We start from the raw sequence: 23,912 nt of genomic DNA, 5'->3' as shown, positions 1-23,912 counted from the left end.
AGCTTAAAGTTCGTGCAAAGCTGCGAGAGGGTTACCTGCCATAACTGTTTCTAATTTAGTAGTAATAGGTCAGAGGGAGTGCAGCTATGTAACATCACACACAGCTACTCTTTCGCCAACTAGTATTGACCATCACATTATAAGTCAATCCCCATACACTTACAATAACGGAGATTAAAGCCCACAACCATTAGAGTACCAATAGAGTATCTTAACTACCAGGCATTGCCACGTTATTTTCTTTAGAGAAATATGAGGCAATTTTAGCGCTGAGGTCACTCTCAAACGAGTTTTGAGAGAACGTCGTACGTTACGCAGACATGTGAGATTTGTCCCAGCAAAATTTTGCGAAGTAATTCTTTGCTGTAAATGGAACAGTAAACTTTCATTAATCTCTAACACTGTATGATTTCTTTTCAGTTTTTGATTTTTTGTTTGTTTGCGATAGTTAGAAGAATATAGCATTTTTGAACATTCGGTTGGATTTAGATTCGTATTTAACATTTTTATTTATACCTAAAACTAATCAGAAATATGTTAAAATCTCTTAATTTCCAAAGAGGGTTTATAGCACTGAAAATGTGGTTGTGATACTCACGTTGAACATAACATAAATAGCTCAATGTGTAGGTTTCACTTGAATAAACAAATAAATACTTTATATAATTGCTGTGTGAGATTCCTTATCCACCGTGAGCTAATATGTTTGATATACTAGTTGCTGTTTTCTTACACTTACGTCATATGTGTTCGTCTACTGGTTCTGCATGAGAACAAACCAAAGAAATTATGTAATCATGTTATTAATGTATACCCTCACGTCGTAGGGTTGAAAGTGCATTGACATTATTTATTAGTGAGTGAAGAGTACATTTTGGAAGAGGATTCTAATCATACCTCCAGAAACAGACGCTCGCTTGATGAAACCTTGTCATGCTAGCTGAATATCTACCATCCCTGCTATCACAGGGATCATTTCATAATCTACTGTGTGCGTGTGTATGAGATTAATGTAAAAATTCGATGAGTTTATGAATCATTACGTCCAACTATAATAAACGAGTTCAGAGTACGAGGAAAGAATATTGATATAATTTATATTCTCACTATTTAACTTTAGTTAAGTGGAATTCTGTTTATGTTGTCTTCGGTGACTTTTGGATGTTAACGTTCAAATCAATAGGAGAGAGAGCTTTCAAAATACTAGACATTAAACAAATACATGGTATTTTTAAGCGTATTGATGAATTAGTTGTATCTTCCCTTCTGTTGATGAATCAGTCGATTATAGCATATCTTCCTTTCTGAATCACTAAGGTGTCTAGAGGCTAGAAAACAGAACGACAAAAAATCGTTAAAACATTTAATTTTACTTGACTGTAGTTTATTTCTTGAATCACTCTGGTAAAGTAAAGCTACTCATAATGTTGACGGTTGAAAAGTGAAGTTTTGTTTATTTGTTTTTGAATTCCGCGTAAATCTACACGAGGGCTATTTGCGCTAGCAAGCCGTCCCTAATTTAGAAGTGTACGACTGGAGGGAAGGCAGCTAGTTATCACCACCCACCGACAACTTTTGGGCTACTATTTTACCAACGAATAGTTGGATTGATTGTAACATTATAACGCCCCCACGGCTGAAAGGGCTAGCATGTTTGATGGGACGGGGATTCGAACCCGTGACCCTCAGATTACGAGTCGAGTGCCTTAACCCACCTGGCCATGCCGGACCAAGTTTATTTTGTAGCTTTGCAGTTAACAACAAAAGCAAGTCTTTTCAATTAAAAATATAAGTTGGAAACTATTTCTACGCTTCTTTTTTGACATATTGAGAAAGTAAAAATATTATAAAGACATAGATAAAAGTTTAAGAAGTATATTTTGGCTATAAAGGGAGTTGTACTTTGTCTTCATCCTATTATAAAACATCATTTATTATCATGATTTTCTTTTTTAATTACTTTTACTTTCGGTAATTACGATAATTTGACATTGTTCAACATTTGGTTTAATTTATAGATATATTACATGTAATGGTAACTTGATTTGTGACTATATAGATGTATAAGTATATTTTTTAGTACGATGATAATAAAGAAAGTTAACATATTACCCATAAATAGTGTTAACTCATCTAAGATTTTTGAAATTCAAGTCATTTAAGTAGAAAAGAGTTATTAAGATATTATCTCACGCCCATTTTCTTCATGTCCCACCCCTGTTGGTTTCACACTCACTTCAACTGCAGAAGAAGGCAGTTCCCTAGGGTGAGTGATTTCTTTTAAGTTTACCAACTGGGTTACCAGTTCAGAATTAGCGACTATTTAACCTATAATTTACGGAATATATTGATTTTTTTTTCTTATTTTGAAAATAAATGGCAAATATAAATTATTTACGGGTAAGCAACATGACAATACGCCTACGGATTTACAACGCTGAAATCAGGGGCTCGATTACTCTCGGTAGACAAAGCGGATAGCCCGATATGGCTTTATTATAAAAAACACACTTGACAATTAAAAATAAGAATTTTCAATATTAAACTAATATTGTCTAAAGGTTACTCTTTTGATTATAAATATGTTCAAAAATTAACGACAGATGACGCCACATAAATATTTCGAAATGGATTGGCGGAAAGAAAGTGATTTTTTTTTTCTTATAATAAAGCCACATAGGACTATCTGCTGTATACACCTAGGGAAATCGAACTTCTGATTTTTGTGTTTTAAATACGTATATTTACCGCTGTCCCAGCAGGGGAACAAGCGAAAATTGAGTGTTAGAGAACTAATTATTGATTGCACAACTATTTATAGTAGTAGTTCTGCAGACTTGTGGTCTAAATTGTATTTTTATTAATATAGTTCATAAATAAAGATAAAAAGGGGACATATTATTTGCCATACAATATACTAATTTCTCATTAATTACATTTTACTCTTAAAAGTTAAATTATTTTTCTCTGTTTTTCTGGCATTATGAATAAAAGATTCTTAATCATTTTGTACAATTTCATTCTCACTAATGGCAGTTGTTTGAACAGATATTAATGTATTTCGTTTGAGTTTCTAGATCAAACTTTAATAAAGCAGCTTCTAAAGACCCAGCATGGCCAAGCGTGTTAAGGCGTGCGACTCGTGATCTGAGGGTCGCGGGTTCGAATCATAGTCGTGCCAAACATGCTCGCCCTCCCAGCCGTGGGGGCATTACAATGTAACGGTCAATCCGTTAGAGTAGCCCAAGAGTTGGCGATGGGGTGGGTGGTGATGACTAGCTGCCTTCCCTCTAGTCTTACACTGCTAAATTAGGGACGGCTAGCATAGATAGCCCTCGAGTAGCTTTGTGCGAAATTCAAATACAAACAAACAAACAAGCAGCTTCTAAAAACAAAAAAAAAAATAACAGCAAAATAGTGTTAGAAATGGACAAAACAAAAGGAAAGGAAGAAAACACTCCTTTAAGGAATGTAATGCTTCAAGAACAAATCTTAAAAATTAAGGTACTGACTCCACTGTTTTAATATTCAAGCCACACTTTGAAAGCATTAGATGTCTTCATGAGAGAGATTGATAAAAACAATGGTTACACAACAGTTGCATTTGACGAGATATCTTCTGGCAAGTATTCCTCTCGACGCAAAACAAATTAACAAACACCTGTGTTTTTGGTTTGGTTAAACTTAATGTTTTTAAACATAGTTATGGGTTGTATAACTCTAAAATGATGTAAGGTTAGCTTTGCTGTTCTTTGCAAAAGGTTATTACAATGAAAGTTGTGGTGTTAAGAAATAGTGAATAAATGTGATCATTTGACGGAGCACGACAATAGCTGAAGTAATTTCAAGGCTGTACGGAACATGGAACCTCATTCTTATAAAATATAAATGAATGTTAAGCTGTAATAAGACTAGTCATATCAGATTCACAATCATAGACTGTTATTACTGATACATGCAGGTCTTATTAGTTAGTTAGACATGGTTAACGAAGGATTGGCTTAATTATCTGCCTTCCCTATAGTTTATCAGTTCACATTTTAGAACGTTTCTGTACAGATAATCCTTTAGTTTTGTGCAAACATTTTATGCGAACTTTGTGAGACTTAATTTTGGTCGTATAATTCCAGTATCCCTTTAACAATAAACACTATTTATCTCTTGAGGTTGTGCAAGAATACTGTAGTCCAGTTATATTGTTAAATTGATTCGTCGTGTATTTCAGACATCCCTTGATTTAATAAGGAGCCTGATTGGATGAGTACATAAACAGGTCATATTTCTTGTCTATAAACGGAGTTGTTATGTTGTCTAGGTGCATCTAGATATCATGCGATCTAGGAAAGCAGTGAAGTAAGCCGAATACGTAGTCATGTACTTAAGTTTTGTGCGATGTTATGTTAGATCATTAGTTATGTAATTCACACATTCATTGATATTGCATAATCCAGAAAATCATTCGATATTATATAAGATGTTTAGTGAAGTAATTGAACATCCCTTGAAGTATGTAAGACGATTGTTTTGATTTGAATATTTCATGATATGATGTTAGCTGATTGGTGTATTTAAACAGATATCTCAATATATTGTTTAAAGCTGTTTATGTAATCCAAGTATCGCTTCACATAACAATTAACACAGTGGAAGATAGACTCAACATTATTATTTGTTATCATCTTATTTTAGTTACCGTTATTTAACAGACAACGTTTTTCTTCTCTCTTTTACTCATACGACGAATCTTTAATTTAATCGCAAGACCAATTAAGTTTCTAATTATGTTAAGCCTTGATTTCAAATATGATGTGAAAGCTCACCAAATGATTTTGGAGTTACAAAAAAAATCATTATTGAGCGAATAAATTCCAAAAGTTTCCTTATTAGGCGCTAACTAATAATGGCTGGATTAGAGCATCTTCCGTAACGATAGCAACTTCGGGCGAAGTTGTATAGAATTCACAAGATGCCGGAAGACTTCTTGTTCCATTTTGTTGTTGTTGTTGTTGAGGAGAATAGTACATAATTGGCTCTCTCATTTCACAATACTTTATTATGGCAAAAGTAAAGTTCTAGGTTATTTCAAAGATATTCATTTGGACTAAAATATGGTGATTATTGATTTATAAAAAAATATAAAGTCTTGAAACTCTTCTGGACAATATGATCGTGGTGAAACGTTATACTATCTTGTGTTTGGAAAATTCTCTCGATTTTATTTGTTTTTGCCTTTCAATATAAATCAGATGGTTTTTACTTCTGGCGCAAGAATGTTTTCCATACCATAATACCGTCTGAAGCAGTTCACATTTTCAGAACAGCAGAAGTTAGATGAAGTGCTTCATCTATTTTTATACATATTTATACTATTCTTCCAGCACATAAACAGGCGAAACACCAAACTACACCACCAGTCATCCGTCATTCACTGGCAACGGTTTCCACTTTTAGCACCATCTTGTCTAAAACCTTGATTTCCTGTTTATATCTGAGATAAGAAATTTTGATACTGGTTGTCGGCTATTATAAGGAGGTTTTGATATGCCTTTTAAATGGTGTGTTGAGAAGTGACCGAATCCAAACCTAGGAGAAAAGAAATTGCCAAGTGGGACACACTCAAATGTCTATTGCATCTTAGTGTATCGCTAATATTTAGAGGACACGATTTTAATTAGTAGTAAATTTATTTCTTACGGTGGTTACATCATTCATACAAGATGAATATATATATATATATATATGCCATCTCGTTACAACACCAAAGACCTGCCTAAAGAGAAATATTTAGTAATCTCAGTTAGTGTAGAACTAGCATTTCAATTTTAAGCTTATACTAAATTAGATATACCTTAGTCCTGTTTCAGGAATTCCTAATTTCTATACTTCATATTTCGAAAAGTAAGCTTTTATTGACCGGCTTCATGGAATGTCTTATACTTCTAATGATCAATAAATGCGAATAGTTCTCTTGGAATGATTTGTAACTATATTAAACGTGCATCTCATAAACCGCCTTAATCTCAGGGTATTCAGGTCTACGTATTTATATAGTTTCAGAGATTTATTTATTGGGAAGTCACTATTCCCTAAGGTATTTAGGCTAAATCTTTTCAACTAATACCAAGATGTGCTGTCTGTCCTTGCATAGACCTGTAAATAATAATAACAACTATTATACTCGTCTTCTAATTGCTTTTAAATCCTTCGATCAATAACTGTCAGATTCCTAACGATGTTTCCTCTGTAAACAGTTTCTGTGATACTTTCAGTCTCTTAACTGCAGAAGTTCACTGTAGCTTACAGTATAGCATACTTATTTGTTACCTGTTAACGAAAGACGAATACTTAGAAGCAGACCTCGAACACACAACGCTCTTTATTAAAGATGGCGATTACTTCCATAATTAGTGCTATTATCAGATTTTAGAAAACAATAGCTGTTGCCATAATATTATTTGTAATAATGTAATAGAAATAAAGTATTTGATTACAATAATTAGTATTTTGTCTTATAATTGGTGGCTAAAAGCTATAATCTAGGGTTAAAATGGTTTTGTTTGTTATTTTTTTAAACACAAAGCAACACAATGGGTTATTCGTGCTAGGCCCACCACGAGCATCGAAACATGGCTTTTAGGTGTGTGAGCCTTCAGAATTAATGCTGAGCAAGATAAAAATTAAGGCGACAGTAACTGAGCTGAAATCGGTGAGTTTTATTTTCTAATATTGAACTTTAAAGTTAAACGTTTTGTTATTTTAAGTAAGGTGTCAGATGGTAACACCCAGTAGAAACAAGAGAACAAAACAATTTATGGCATACAAAAAAGTATGAAAGATTAAAAATATAGTTGTTATTAGCAGTAGATTGTACGATAATCTAAGACGAATTATCTATTTCCAATATTTATTTAAAAACTACATACCAAATACGAACTTCTTTCGGTTGAATAGATACTGTACCAGGTTTTCTAACAAGAACACTCAGAATCTAATTCTGTCCACCATGTACGCAATAACAAGTTTGAAGAGTTATAATGTTAGAAAATGTTTTTGCTTTCGATATAGCATAGATAAACCACTGTGTAGAATTATGGTTCATGATAAACAAAGTCATACTAATTCTATAATAAAATTTAAATAATAATAGTACTAACTTTTATTAGAAAATCATGTTTGTGTTATAAGGCATAAAATGCTCGAGGTAAAATAAAGTTTTTTTGTACAAAAGGAGTCTACACGTACTTTTCATTATTAAATTCTAAACGTTAATAAATTCTCATGAGTTTTACTCATATTTCATACATAAATGGGTTCTTTTCTGATCATGAACATTCATTAAACTAAAGTTAACCGAATTAAATAATAAATTACGTGTAAAAGTAACTAAAATGTATACGTTATTATAATTTATTTCAACATAAACTTTAGTGATGTTATACTTTTTACAAAAGATTTCAAATTACAAATTATTAATTTAAAAACACATTTGTGCATTTGATCAATTACTATTATAATATTTACTTCGGGTCGTTTATTTTCCGAGGTAATTTTTTAAAACTTGTTTTTAACACTGAGTGTGTGATATATTTAAGCAATGCAATAATTTATTTAAACTATTACATAGTGTCACAGTAGTAAGTTCTCTTGATATCATGAATTTTATTCTAATTAGACTTCTACCACTTATGTAACTATACATTAAAAAATCAAAAACACTTCTTGAATAACAACACAGTGATGAAGTTAAAGAGATTTTTTAATCAAGAGTTCTACATTTTTTTTCTCCTCCGATATCCTTTTACTGAAAGGGATCAAGAAATATTACATTCTATTGAGAAACGGACCGAGATGTTAAGTTCTTTCCTCAGAAGAACATACGAATAGGTGTCATGTTTGTTCCTGAAAACTATTTACTTTCATTCTATTGGTCGACCATTAGAAACAACATTGAGTTGTTTGTTTTACATACATTTAGGAAAATATAGAAGTTTGGATTTTCTAAACGCCAAGTTAGATTACACATGAAAGTCCGGAAGAAATCCGTTATAGTATCTATTATATTTACTTCTTTTGGGAAGCAGCTGAATATTTTAGTGGTTCATTCTACATAGACGTAAGAAATTTAAATGTGTTCATTTTAACATCAAAATGTAAGACAGTATAAAAATAGCTCATTTTTAAAAACAACTTAATTTTTAACACAATGCCAAAAACACATAAAAGCCAGAAAATTAAAACTAGGAGCATATTTTACTACAGGAAAAGTAAAAGCTTTGATAATAATAAAGAAAAATATTGCGGAAATTGAATACATAAAGCGGTAATAACACATTTTCTACCGTATTTAACCTATATTCGTAAGCTTAACATGTAGAAAAAAAAAAAAAAATTATGAGCGGATATGGGTGATTTAGCTCACAACGTCTAGAACTTTTATACATTATATGTAGCCATTTTTGAAAATATAATTGCTGTAGATAAAATACAATTTAAAATTAAAGGAAAGTAAAGCAAGTGATAAACGAACGCTCAGTTACCATTCCTATACCCGTAATGACCACATTCCTATATTAACACTATAGCTTGATGTGGCTTTGCTATAAGAAAAAACACACATGAACATTATAATAAAACTAATTTGCCTTATGTTAAATCTATTACTATTAACTAAATAAAAAAACTAATAAAAGTTCTCCTGTAAATTTACCTCAGAAAATAAAAATTAAAATTGGCCAAACAAGTAATAACATTATACCGTGAAAAACAAGTAAATGTTCTTTGTTGTTGGTGAAATTACATTTGTGTAAACTTTGGCTAATTCATGACGAAACTCAGGAATGTGTTTTTGTGAGTGGGTTATGAGAAAGAAGAATCAATAAAACAATTTAAACAACTTTCAATGTCATTTCACGTGGTCAGTAACAATTTAATGAGTTAGAAGATCAAGACATGAAACGAATAATGATTACTTTAATGGGTTAAAGATTTATTAGAGATGTCATTCAAAAATATGTAGTTCTACAACACTGTATAATAATGAGTAGAAGAACTGACATTATCCATAAATTAATTTTTTTAGGTAAAATAAACTAAATTATTCTGTGAAGGCAGGAGTAGAATTTTTGGTAGTTCACAGGATAAAAAATCTGAAGTTCAAACAACAACATTCCAGGCTAGAGGAAGATAACGTTATGAAGCTATTTAAGGAACATGTTGTTAACAGAAGTAAAATCGCACGCTGAAACAACGCAATGAAAGGAAAAATTATAACAAGTAACTCTATAGAAGAAATTAATATATTTTTAGTTAGGTAGGAAACTTTAACTTAATGAGCAGGGAATGATAACACCGTGAAGATAGTTAGTAATGAGATGAAAAAGTCCAGCGGATTAAATACATAATAAAAGCCACAGCTGAAAGGTATCCAACAGAACAAGAATAAACAGCTTGTAAACAGATGTCATCTGGCAGTCAAATAGAAAGAAATGTAGTATATAGAGACCATGGGGGTTGACATAAGTCTTAGTGAACTAAAGCTACGATCGATATATTGCCGATCTTAAGAAATACTAACGTGAAGGGATGATAATTTCCCCTTCAGTGCCATGAGAAGGACCATTTCACATAACCATTACTACAAGTTGGCTCAACGAGAGAAATGAAAGTAAATTATTTGATGGAGAATTAGTGTAGTCGTTTTGTGACAAAATCTAGTACAACAGGCTATATATACTACAGTTACCACATGGAAACTATATAAAAATGTAATTCACACAAAAGTCAAATTCTCCATTGAGGGATCATTTTAATTTACTTCATCGATTTAGAACAACGTTCCTATTCCATTGACACTTTTAGCACAATATAGATCTGACCAATAATATTTCAGATCTACTCTCCAAGATGAAAGAAAGTGTGATCATAATTAAGGATTACATTCCAAGTATTAACTAACACATACTTTTCCTTTGCGATTAGGTATTTAACTGGAAATTTTTGCTTTCCACTCAGGTGTGGCTCCTAGTGACACGGTGGTATGTCTGCGGACCTACAACGTTAGAAACCCATTGTGTAACTATGTGTTTAACTTGAAAAAAGACAATAACAACATAAAAACAACAAATCATACAGGTGAGTTCCCATTTCGAGTTTCTTGTGGTAAGTTTAGGAAAATATCCGAGGCTACTCTTCTACATAAAATATAATACTGAGGTTAATGTATTTAGAAATTTCTTTCTCTTGATCATATCTAATTCAGCAATTTCTAAGCCTATTCTGAATCACCGATTCTTCCAATCTCCAACTTCCTAGCTGTAACTATAACTGTAAGCTGTTTAAAGTTTATTAAACTTACTAAACCAAATGTAGCCTGGCATGGTCAGGTAGTTTGGGCGTTCGACTCGTAATCTGAGGGTCGCAGGTTCGAATCCCCATCACAACACACACGCTCGTCCTTTTAGTCGCCTGGGCGTTATAATATGACGGTCAATCACACTATCAGTTGGTAAAAAGTAGCTCAGGAGTTGGCTGTGGGTGGTGATGACTAGCTTCCTTCCCTCTAGTCTTTGGGCGAAAATTCAAAACCAAAAAACAAACTAAACCAAAGGTCTTCTGATTGTTAAAAACAACTCTTGGTTAATTAGCTGCAAATCAAACAGTTGAAAACTCCGTGTTGAGCCAGTAAGAAGGAAAGAAAAAGTTAACTGTGTACTATTAGTACTATATGATTTGAATCGCGATTATGAATGTCGTATACTGATGTGTTTAGTTAAATATAAGTGTGTCAATGAACTATAGGAGTAATATCATTTACTCTCAAACATATTCCTAGAGCATCTGCTATGTCATTGCCAGTTTAGTCATTTGATATCCTATTTTTCCCGGAAGATGCTAATCAGCTGAGTAAATTATTAGTGCATGGAATAACATTAATTGCTGTGATACTCAGAGCTAGATTAAGGGCAACTGATGCTCTAAGCGCAGCCTAACAATGGTGCCTTCCTCGGCCCCTTTATTGCTTAACTGACAAGACATTAAGACTCAAAAAGTGCTTAAAGTGAAATAAAAGTTTGAAAATTTATAACCTTTCTTCGGTTTTTTTCCGGGTAAAACCCCACAACTATATTAAATAAAAACTTTATTTATTTGACAGATTAGGCATGGATCAAAATCAAGTAATGACTGAGATCTTTTATTTAGAAATGATGAAGAAATTCACTTCTTTAATTAATAACTAAAAAGAATCATTTTTACTGCATATTTGTTTTTCACTCTGAGTTAACAATTCTCACTTTGATGTTAACAAGAATGAAAAATTTACTTTAAAAAATTCTCACTTTGAACTTAAAATCCTGTAAGCAATTTATTTACTTATACCTTAATATTTATTTAAATTTTAAAAAAGTTTTCTTACAGATTTTTTAATTGTAAAATCTTTGATCAAGTCCTCAAAACAATTTTGGCGTAATAAATCTGGTTCTATACTGCGCCAAACATGCTCGCCCTTTCAGCTGTGGGGGCGTTATAATTGACGGTCAATCCCACTATTCGTTGGTAAAAAAGTAGCCCAAAAGTTGGCGGTGGGTGATGATGACTCGCTGCCTTCCCTCTCGTCTTAAACTGCTAAATTAGGGACGGCTAGCACAGATAGCCCTCGAGTAGCTTTGTGCGAAATTCAAAAAACAAACAAACAAACAAGCTTCTATACTTAGCAGAGACAAAGCATCTAGCCTGTCTTGTCGCATAGTTGTTCTGTTGGGATTTTTTTAATATGCTTGAGTTGAGAAAATTAATGCTCAGCTGTGCAATTTGTGATCATTAGTGTTGAAAATATACGCAATGCAATGTCTACGTTTGGAAACGCACACTCAGTTTTGTCTTCTTAAATTATTTTATAAAGTTCAACATGACTGAATTTGGTTTTTACAGTTTTTGTTGCACTGAATTTATGTTGCACATATGAGTGAAACTGCTGAAGCTCGGCGGAGAGATTGGTGTCCAAGTCCTCTGGGTAAGCATCAATTAGCTTATGGAAACACTAAGAGTACCTTTAAGTTTCAGCAGATGAAGTGACATCATATTGGCACATCACTTAGGAAAGAAAACCTGTTTGCTATGTCTTTGTACACCTCTCCTCATCTTCTCATCTGGGTTTCTAGTTTGTCAACAATTGTGTAGAAGGTGGTGATACGAAATTTATCTCTGGGATTCAGATCTACTTCTTGTGCATCTCCGTCATTGAGTACCTTCTTTCTGACACGTTTGCGAGTTTTAGCTGCATTGTAATCAAAATCTGGTAGCATTTCCTTTGCTACTGCTTCAAAACTTTCAAAGACATCCCTTAAAGTGCGTAGTTGGTTAGCTAATGACCCGTACAAATCTGCACGTTTTTAAGTTCACATCCTTATTTTGCAGAACTCGACTTGCTTTATGAATCTTTTGCAAAATCTCATCCCACATGATCAACATAAAAACACATTCTAGCTCTTGTATCTTATTTGTAGTATTGTTTGCTTCTCTTCTAGTGTCTCCCCTTGTGACTGGTCATCAACTAGACATTGTAAAGCTTCTAAAATCTTAAAGAAAGACTTCAAAATTGCTGCTGTTACCACAGCATATGCCTCCCATCTGGTATCAGAGAGGGATTTTAACACACTTTCATTTCCAAGACAAGCTTTAAGAATTTTACACCGGCTGGTTGAGACTGAAAAATGTATAAAGCAAATGCAAAAGCAAATTAACTGCCATCTGACAGCTGTCAACAGAACTTTGGTCTACCAGATGTAGTTATTGGGCTGAACAGGGCACACATATGGCAACTTATTTTCTTCTAACATCGTTTGCTGCATACCCTTATAATGCCCAGACATGTTAGCAGCATTGTCGTAAGACTAACCCCTACCTTTTGAAAAATTAAGTTTCCAATCATCACATAAGTACTGCAACACCTGGTTTGCCATTTCCTCAATAGTATGGCTTTTCAGTTCCGTAAAGGTTAAAAAGCGTTCAATAGGCTGCCCATCTTTTAAGTATCGAAGTACGACACTTAACTGATCTATATGTGATAGATTTGGCGTCGAGTCACCTGACAAGCTAAAATAACCAGAATAACTTACTTCATCAACAATGAACGCGTGGACTTTCTGAGCCATTGATTCAATACGTTCTTCAAAGGTGGTTTTGGACAAGTAAGAAGGATTTCCTTTTCTAGAATTTCCATATTTCGAAATGCGTCCTGTTAAAAATGGATCAAACTGACTTATGAGCTTAAGTAGCCCTAAACAATTCCCATTCTGCAGTGAACAAAATTTTTAATCTGTTCCTCGAAAAGCTAGGCCACGTTCAGCTAACGTGTGAATAACAGCTATTACACGCTCCAAGACATGTTCCCAATAATTGCACTCTTCTTTAATTTCTTTCTCCAACTCTTGTCGCAAGCCTAAACATTGTCTGCGAGTTAAGTATGTCAGCATAGAGTCTCGGTGAGTATTGCTTCTTTCATGATGATCAATTATAATAGTATTTCGCAAGTCACTGAACCCTTCTCTTTTAACAAAACGCGAAGAACATATAGGGGCAAAGAGTTTACAAACAAAGCAGTAAATTAACCCTGTTGATAGTGAATACAATAATCATTCTCTTTTGTATTGCTCACCATTGTCTTTCACTCCAAAGCAAAATTTTGCGAACAGTATCTCGTTTGTTTACCACTATTGAAAGTCCGGCAAGATTTGCCAAATGGCTCATTGTGGTGTTGATAATCAGTAGGTCCACAAGCAATTCAATAAGCCACATTATCAGCAGAGAAATCGAGCCACAATCCTGGATCTTTTGCTTTAGTTTCTTCATCTTTTGTAGACTGAAGCATTTTACCATAGTCCAGTGGTTTTTCATTTTCAGCACATATTTCAATTTTAGGCTTTTCTTGTAGATCAGCTTCCATCAACATTAACACTAGAGATATCAGGAGAATTACAAGTAAAGTGAGATCAGTTGTGAAACTTGTGCGAGTTCAGCCAGCCTGTGACACCTCAACGTCATCATTTTGCTGTGACCTTGAAGTGGACAAAATGGTACTTGTAGGTGTGGAGCTTGATTGAATTTCGATCTTGTCAGAGTCAGATGCAGTACAAGTGACTTCTGATTGCAAAGATTGGTTTTGACTTGGAAGATCTTGTTGTGTAAGTTGAGTGAAAAAATTAGTCAGCTATCTAGTCTTGGCCTCCAAATGCAGTCTTTCGTTGGTTCTTTTTAGCCAGTTTTCTTTTTTGTGCACCACTCAATCGAACACGTTTCATCTTGCAGTCTGAAAAATACAGAAATAAAATAAAAAAAACACAAAATTGTATGGATCATATATAATTATAATGATTAGAAAAACACTGAAATTCATAAAGAAAACGTTGGTAAGACAGTCAAACATACTAAACTCTAAGTCTACACTTAGACAAAGATTGTCAGAAAGTTATCCTAGGACCTAGGTCCATCAGCACATAAACATGAATTCATAAATACGTTTATTAATTTGCTGCATTATGATTGATTGTAAACTATTCAAGACCAGTCTCATATCGATTCGAAACTAGCTTCAATCCATTTTAGGAGAATTAGTTTTCAGTCATTGCTAATGTTTCATTAAGGTTGTTGCAATGGTAACTGTATGCAAGAAGCAATGGTGATATGCAAATCCATTATGAACCGGAAAGTATTCCAAAACAATTTGTGATCAACAACACATTCTGTAGTAGTCTATATACACAGTGATCATTCTGTACTGGTACGCATACATAACATGTAATCAATTGTAAACTGTACTGCACATTGAACTACTAAATACTAGGTTAGGTCTAGACTTGAATACCTTAATCCTAATCAAATATCTGAAGAATGAGTTGTAACCTCAACTTTGAGCTCAGTTTTGTTTTGAGAACTTTAGATGAGCGAACAAACCATACGTCAACAAAATAGGCATATGTCTGAAACTTTATTCACATGCCTGGATGCGAAATCTAATTCAAAACAACGGCCTTAAATTGAGAATAGTCCACTTCATTATTCCAGGCTACAGTAGCGTTTTCTGTGTACTTACACTAAACTGTTTACAGTATTTAAGCCTAACGTTATTGTCAATCCCTTCTCAGATAACAACACTAACGTTAGGCCTAATGCTAATACATTGCAACTGAGGGCATTCAGTACTAACCTTACTCATATGAACTTGTTCAATTCATGCACTGTTTCAGACAATCCTAAATTGATTTTGTTGATTTGTCGGTTCTTTACAGTATATTTGTATGACCACAGTGCCATAGTGCTATACTACTATTGGTAGTATACTGTATCCATAACAACGTTGAGAATCTTGTCGTACATGTTGAAGTATTACACAATTTGACCTAAAAGGTCGAATTATCCCCTTTAGACTGCTCCGATTAGTCAATTGTAATAGAACACATACTAATCAGAATTTATAGTCGCAATATAGTTGAATTACACCTAAAAGTTTGTCCTCGTTGTCTCTGTGTTTCTGTCTCGGATTGTTCGTTCATCTTATACAAAATATCACCATAGGGCCGGGCCGGATCGGGGCATTATGACGTCAGGATAGGATCAAGGAAGAAGTAAGAAGAATATAATTATGATCTCCATTTTTCGGTCTAAAAATGGCATATTTGACAAAAATTTGTTGGATATTTATGAATGGAGATAAAAACAAGGGTGCCCGGTCTTAAATGTGATTTTTTAATCACCCTTGTTTTTATCCCCTAAGTAAATTTCAGCTTCAGATCTGTTTATATTATTACATTCACATAGGAATACACACATGCTCAAATACTCTTATAGGTTGCATATAATCTATGAAAGGTGTCATTGCTACAGTGGTATTTCTTTCTAAATTTTTTCTTGGTATGATAAATTTCAAAACATGTAGTCACACACAAAGAAGGTGTTTTTGTTCAGCAAGTTGTTTGAAGCCAAAAAAATTATGTCTCAGAAAAGCTCGGTCAAACTTTGCTGAGAAGCACCAAACATGGGACGTGGAAAAGTGAAAGAAAAGGGAACGTCCTTATTGACCGCAGGCCCTCGCTTGTGTGGAAATGACTGGACCTTTCAGCAGGACAACGCTGCAATTTACAACGCCCGCAAAAAAAAACAAAAACATTTTTCATGGCGAATAACGTGATTCTTTTGGACCATCCAGCGTGTTTCCCCGAACTGAACCCCATTCAAAATGTTTGCGGGTGGATGGCTAGGGAAGTCTATATAAATAGACGTCAATTCCAAACAGTGCATGATCTTCGTGAAACCATCTTCACCACTTGAAATAACATTCCAGCCAGCCTTCTGCAAACGCTTATATCGACGATGCCAAACCGAATGTTTGCAGTTATTCGCAATGACGACCGTGCAACTCACTACTGAGACCTCTTGTTGGGCATTTTCTACTCTGTTTAGGACTTCTTTTTGGTATGGTCTTAAACTTTTGACCAGCTAGTATTTAGGCTAATTTTATAGTGTTCACATTTCCCTATTAAATGATAAAAAGTTTTTTTTTATTTTCCATTTTCTTATTTTCATCTTTCGAAGCTATACTCAAAATAAGTGGTTGAGTCTAACAACGCAAAAGACATATTTTTCTTTATGTTCATTGGCCTTAAAATTTTGGCCAGCAGTGTATATGATCTCAGTGTATGTCAGCAGTGGGATTTGATTTTGTTGTGATATCGAAAATTTAATATAATCATCATAGAACGACTATTTGACACTATCGAAGCGGTAAAATGACAACTAGTACTTTAGTCTTTATATATTAGAGATTTCAACATTGTAATCCAGTTTCCATTGTAGTCTTTATGATAAATTAGTACTCACTGTTTTTGTTTTTCAGTGACAGTACAGAACGTAATTACAATTTTGGTTTTGGTTACCTTTACCATCATGTAACGTTTCTACTCCTGGTGTGAGAGAAAAAGACTGCATTCCTTTGATAGATTGTTAAGACAATGTGTTCATGGTGAGTGTACTGGAATGGATGGCAACTGCCTGTTATAAAAAACACAATCGTAGATGACGACAGATAAAAGGATTTCTAAACATCATTCTCTGCATTTGTTCTCCATCTTAGTACACTCGTAAGGATTGTATATGTTAGACATATCATTTAAATAGTGTATATATATTTGTTGTTAAAAACAATAAAAAGGTTAACGAACGTCCATGAATTATGTACGGCACTGGAATAATAAAGAGTTACCGTAAATGAAAGCTTACTTATCAATGAAGGAAAGTCGTTTTCATCATATAATGATTAGAATAATAAGTGTAGTGTTGATAGTTTAAAGACAATTCATTTGTCACTAATTCATAAATAAACCTTTCCTAACTGTGAATGACGGCAAAAACACATTTCATTCATCTGTAATGTTCAAAGTTCTATAAGTCTGATTTTCCTGAATTTATTCAATAATATTTCTTTATTCAAGTAAACGAACACAAGTAGGAAGTATGTGAGGACAATTCTATAGGCACTAACTGTATTCATATATAACTAAAACACAACTATGTCAGATTTTAAAAAAATATTTTATCTATCTATCAATTACTTATTGTAGTACGTTACATTGCTATTATACGTTATTAAACGTTGTTACTCAATTTCTAGAAATAGAAGAACACAGAAGAGGATAGTAGAAATTACTAATTCATAGACATAAAAGTAATTACTAATTTTAACTGAAGCTTTCAGATAATAATACTGGTTTTATTTATTATTTAGGAAATACTTTTATATATACACACACAAACATACATATATATATATTGTTACGGATTTAATATTATTTTAATATCTGTGTTTGTTTCGGTTTACTATATATTTAGAAATCATGTTACTTATATTGTTAAATTGTATTGCGCAAGTAACGTCTGTTCTCTAAATCTGTAGAAAATTCTCGAGGGTAAGAGTTAATAATCTGCTAAGTGAGTATGTAATATTAGTAATTGACAGTACTGTTGCTAAGTGAACTTTCAAGAACGTCTGCTAAAAACGTTTATAAATTGACGTGTCAAGAGAAAAAAGAATATTATTGTTATTTTGCTATAGTCATCATACTATGAGCTTCGGAAACTATAATTGCGATTGACACTTGTTAACCAGAAAACTACAAGAACATTTATAGATTTCAAACATTACAAACCATTCTGCTTTAGAGAATTAACTTTGGATGTTAGTATTTCTAGAGGTCATAAATTATTTTCGTCTGTAAAAAAGTCAGGTTTTAAGAAGTATGAGACCAGCCAAAAATAGAAAGCTAGCTACCTAAAGCGAAGTTTAGCAATATTAACTCACAGTTAATTTGTTTGTCGTGGACTAGGACATTCGATAAAATATTTAGTTCTAGACCAGACTCATTATACTTTGTATAATTATTGTATATAAATCATTATTTGTTTCTTTTTTTAAATTTCGCGCAAAGCTACACGAGGGCTATCTGCGCTAGCCGTCCCTAATTTAGCAGTGTAAGACCAGAGGGAAGGCAGCTAGTCATCACCACCCACCGCCAACTCTTGGACTACTCTTTTACCAACGAATAGAGCTATTGACCACACATTATAACGCCTCCACGGCTGAAAGGGTGAGCATGTTTGGTGCGACGGGGACTCGAACTCGCGACCCTCAGGTTACGAGTCGAACACCTTAACCCCCCCCTGGCCTTGCTGGGCCAATAACCATTATTATAAATTGCACTGTTGTTTGTATATCAAAATACATTTGTATTAATAAACAAAATTTCGTGTATCAATCTTGTTTGCAAATGTCATAAATTTAATACATACAGACATATAATTAACCTCTAAATTAATACGAAAATTTCCGTCAATTTTGAATCGTAACATAATAAATTGGAGACTTGTCCCAGATAAATTATGATATGTAACAATATATGTTCATGATATTAGAAAAACACATAGATTCAAGAAGTCTTGATTGAAATAAATAAAAACACTGTAACCCAAGAGTGCTCGGTTATAAATTCTTATTCATTTTTACACACACACATATATAGAGAAATTTCAATCAATACCATTTTAATTCATGCTGTGTATTTGTAAATTAGTTGTCTGCGAATGTTAGTGACCTTTTAGGAACTAGCAGGAGGAAACTAGACAGCAGACTTAGGGTTGCTTCTGGCCTTGTTTCCCTACTAATACGGGGGAAATGGGTAAATAAAACGCTCCAGAAGCGTTACTAATACATGATGCACTTCAAACAAAAAAATTGCAGTATCACTGAACTCGAATATATTATCGTATTTTGTGTTTATTTTGACACCGTATTCGTGCCTCCACCCACACCGTAGCTGGATTAGACGTAGGAAGGGTCCGGTATGGCCAGGTAGTTAAGGCGTTCGACTCGTAATCTGAGGATTGCGGTTTCGAATCCCCGTCACACCAAACATGCTCGCCCTTTCATCCGTGGGGATGTTATGATGTCGGTCAATCCCACTACTTGTTGGTAAAAATGTAGCCCAATTGTTGGCAGTGGGTTGTGATGACCAGCTGTCTTCCCTCTAGTCTTTCAATGGTAAATTAGGGACGGTTAGCGCAGATAGCCCTCGTATAACTTTGCGCGAAATTAACTTCAAACAAACAAACAATTGACGGTGCTGTCAGCTGTATTCTTATATAGTAAACAAAATAATACTTTTATTTGTTTTCTGTTGCTAGGTTTATAACTTTTAAAGCTTTACAATATATGCGCATCTCTCTCTCTGTAACGATTTATATCAAAAACTAACTTTTGGGGCAACCTAAAGATCAAAGGCAGCTTTACCTAACGAGGAAATAATCTTAACAAAAACGTGAAAGACTTTTAATCAAGCATATGTTAAATTGTAATTTATTCCAGGAATTTATTTGAAACGTTACGGAGGCATTACTGAAGTCTTTCAAATTACTGATTTACATTTTATTAAACGTGGTTGTCATCGACGTTTTATAAGATAGTTTTAATGAATATTTTTGTTTTCTGTGAGAAAAGAAACTGATATTCACAAAAAGGAATGGATACCTGAAAATTTCTAAATATATTCTACATAAGAGCAAATTTTAGTAAAGGTTTTTGATGCTTAATTTATAAAACTTATTACTTGCCTAATATTTATTTAACTTATTCGAGAAAAGTATCTGAAATTGCCAGTTAGATAATCGACAGAAAATCAAACTGTTTTAATACATTTAGGAAATATTTCAATGTATACATAACTTAACATCATTATATTGTTACTATTTTATCTTCGGTTTACTGTGAATTACAATTAATGAGTAAGTTTCATGCTGTTATAACTCTGGGATGCTTAAGTGTTCACAAGTAAAGCGTACTTTTGTTCTGTAATTTATTCTTCCTTGTAATAAATATATATGTAAAAACGGCTGGTATGAATAGAGAAAGCAATATGTACAGGAGCGAACAACGTTTCGACCATCCTCGGTCATCGTCAGGTTCACAAAGAAAGAAAGTATTACTGACCGATAGCTGACCATATGTTTAAAGGCGGTTGTGTAATTGAGTGTAGGAATGTAGAGGGCGTGCTTAAATTCTGGATTATATTTATTAATATAGGTATAAAGGTGTTCCTTTGTATTGGTTTATTTTGGGCTTGAGTTGTTTTATAAGTAAGGCTTCTTTAATTTTGCGTTTGTTTATATTTGTTTCTTTATTTAGTATTTGAGTGTTCTCTATGGTTATGTTGTGTTTATTTGATTTGCAGTGTTCGAAAACGTGTGAAAGCGACTTTTTTATGTTCTTTGAATCTGGTTTCTATTTTTCTACTCGTTTCTCCAATATAGAAGTCGTGACAGTTGTCACATTGTGTTTTATAAATAATGTTGGTGTGGTGTTTGTCAGTGTAGTTTTTACATAGTATAGACCTTAGTTTTATGCCTGGTTTTTGAATAAATTTGGTATTAACTGGAATGTCATATGTTGTTACTAGTTTTTGCTAAATGTTGGTTATTTTTCTGCTGATGTCAGGGAGATATGGTATGCAGCAGTATATGGTTTTGTGATGTTTGGTTTATACGTTTTCTTATTAATACTGGATGTTTCTATAATTATAACACACAAAGATTTATGTTAGCCACTTATTTCCTTATACAGTTTAGTTTTAGGACCATTATCAACTACTTACTTCTGGAGACAAATCATAGCACATTTCTGTAAGCTTGCAGATACTTTTATTGTATAGTGCAACTGTATATCTTTCCCTGAGCAATGATAAAAAATGAATCTTAGAGAAAATCTCTTAAACACCTGGGTATCTGACCAAGACGGTAATAAATTGGTTTACAAAGCATGAAGGAGTAATTAGAGAGATGAAAATCTTTCTGCTCTAAAACAATTTTTAATCCTGCAATTATAAAGGACTTGGTTTGATGATTAAGAACCATGTAGGATCTACAATCACAGAGAGATAGTAGCACTAACGTTATTATTGGTTCAATTCCCATACAAAAATATCAGAATAGTGTTATTTTTCTTTCTTTTTTATTTTTTATTGTGTATTCGAAAGTTATAGGTCATAAGCCCCCTTGTAGCTTAGCTGTTTATAAATCGTTTACATATGTGTTGCTCTACATCTCTTCCGGACTTTTGTATTACTAATTAGTTTTCTTTTTATAGTAGCACATCAACTTAATGTGCTCATTATCTCGAAATATTTTTGTTTTCCATTAGAGTTGACAGTTAAACGTTTGAATTAAAAGATAAAATCATAGGTTATAGCGAACTTTCCATATTATTTTGCATGGAACAAATCCTTTCTCGAACGGTATTCCTTTGTTAGAGGTTGGGTGTGGCTTCAGTTTAGCTTGCCAGTTTGCTGATCAAAAGGTATAAGACTCGAGCTTCTAAAGACGGTCCCTACTTTTAGATATGTTAACGTTGAAATTGAGATAACAAATCTCGTTATTCGGTTAAGAATAGCTGTGTTATAGGCGGCGCGTAATACTAAGCGATTGTCCTCGCACTGGTGATAATTTTTTAATTAAGGCTGATTACGGCTAAGTCTTAGGATTCTCTAATTTTGCCGTTTACCACATGTCATAAAGTGCTGATCTAACTGAAATACCAAATAACACTAGCTCTTGTAGACACGTTATTAGGATACACAAACAGAATGAAAACTTTACAAATATTCCCTGTTTAAAGTTAAACTTTTTCTTTAGCTTAGCAGGTTTAACTTTTAAAAATTAATTTTAAATTATTCAAAAGTAACAAGTTATGCAGAAAATAACACACTTTGTAATTAAATCATTTATTACAACAGACCTCCTGCCGCTGATATGTGCTTGTTATTTTCAAATTAACGATAGTTTTTTTCCATACCCTAGTTTATCCAAGTAACACAGAATGGAAAACACTGACATTCTTTTACTTTTTTCTTTTTTTCACAATCGAAATACTTAACGAAAGTGCAAGAAATCTGGAAAAAACTTACAAAACAGTGCCTAGATTCGGCTTATTAAATCTTATAATATTATATGCTTTTTTAAACAACTGTTTTACATTGTTAAGTTTTCACAGTTGTATTTTGAAACATTCAGTGATGTCGAGAAAACTCACTTGTAGAGAAATATATATGCAAAAACGGCTCGTTTGGGTTGAGAAAATATTTTACACAGAAGAGCGAACAACGTTTCGACCTTCTTCGGTCATCGTCAGGTTCACAAAAGGGAGCCGTTTTTGCATACATATTTTGAAACACTGTTCTGAACAGATTATTACAATACATACACTCACTTTTTAATTTAATTTGTTCAATGTTGATCAAAGAGTTTCATTTCATGTATCTGACCATTTTTAACTTGATTGATTTCCAGAAACATATTTATTTTCATTTATTATTTTGCCGATTGAATCACTCACAACTTTAAACAACAAATCGTAAACGAACACTGTAATAACTGGCAAAAATTTATTGGTGACCTAGAGCCTGACCTTTCAAAATGGCGTCAAGCCACACTAGGTTAACAATATTTTTTGTGGAAATAAATTTATACCTAATCACTCTACTTTCTTTTCAATAAATTATAAGTCCTTTTGTTAATGTTTATTGCTTGGATGCAATAAACGTAAGAATAATACTCGATAAATAATAATTTGAGTCCCATATGCGTCACACCAGACATGCTCGCTCTTTCAGCCGTGGGGGCGTTATAATGTGCGGTCAATTCTTTTATTCGTTGGTAGGAGAGTAGCTCAAGAGTTGGCGGTGGGCGGTGATGACTAGCTGCCTTACCTCTAGTCTTACACTACTAAATTAGTAACGGCTAGCGCAGATAGCCCTCGTGTAGGTTTGCGCGAAATTCAAAACAAACCAAACCCATATGCGTCTTTCGAGTATTTTGCGTCGCCTATCGTACTCTAAATGTCAGCTAAGCTAATCTGATGTCTTTTGAAACAAATCAGTTTGAGACAAATGTTTTTTTAGAAATGAAAAAATGTGTCCAATATTTCTTAGATATGTGATTCATTCTTAATTCGTCTGAGCTTCACATTAGATTCTATTGTTCTTTATGTATAAGAACTTGCTTCTCACCACACTTCATTCATTTTTTGCTTAAGAAAATTAGTTATAATATGTTCTGTTCAATGATGTATATATTTTTTATGTATTTATTTTAAAAGCTTAGCGTCATAGTAGTTGTTCACATTAATAATTTAAGGTCACAAAACGGAGAAAGAAGAAGTCCTCGTTGAATAAGAAAACCAAAACCTTGAGATTGAAAGTCTTTAATAAATACGAACTTACGGTTTAGGATATGCAGAAAAAACCGATGAAGGTGTTGTTTATGGAAAGGGCTCCTTGGAGATATGTTTAAGCCTATGCTTGAACATTTAAAAAACGTTT

General features: G+C 33.3%; 1 long non-coding RNA gene across 1 annotated transcript in view; it reads left to right on the top strand.

Moving 5' to 3' along the window:
- The window catches only part of LOC143249492 (uncharacterized), a 116,691-nt gene that overhangs the window by 75,881 nt on the left and 16,898 nt on the right, over nucleotides 1–23,912 (top strand). Inside the window, exons 2-3 of the long non-coding RNA XR_013027805.1 lie at nucleotides 6,581–6,706; nucleotides 10,012–10,131. This is a non-coding gene — a long non-coding RNA (uncharacterized LOC143249492). The remainder of the gene's footprint in view (nucleotides 1–6,580; nucleotides 6,707–10,011; nucleotides 10,132–23,912) is intronic.

This window comes from Tachypleus tridentatus, chromosome 4, assembly GCF_004210375.1.
Source record: "Tachypleus tridentatus isolate NWPU-2018 chromosome 4, ASM421037v1, whole genome shotgun sequence".
Classification (NCBI taxonomy): domain Eukaryota; kingdom Metazoa; phylum Arthropoda; class Merostomata; order Xiphosura; family Limulidae; genus Tachypleus; species Tachypleus tridentatus.
The sequence above is the reverse complement of the archived record's forward strand: the minus strand, read 5'-3'. Positions and strand labels throughout refer to the sequence as shown.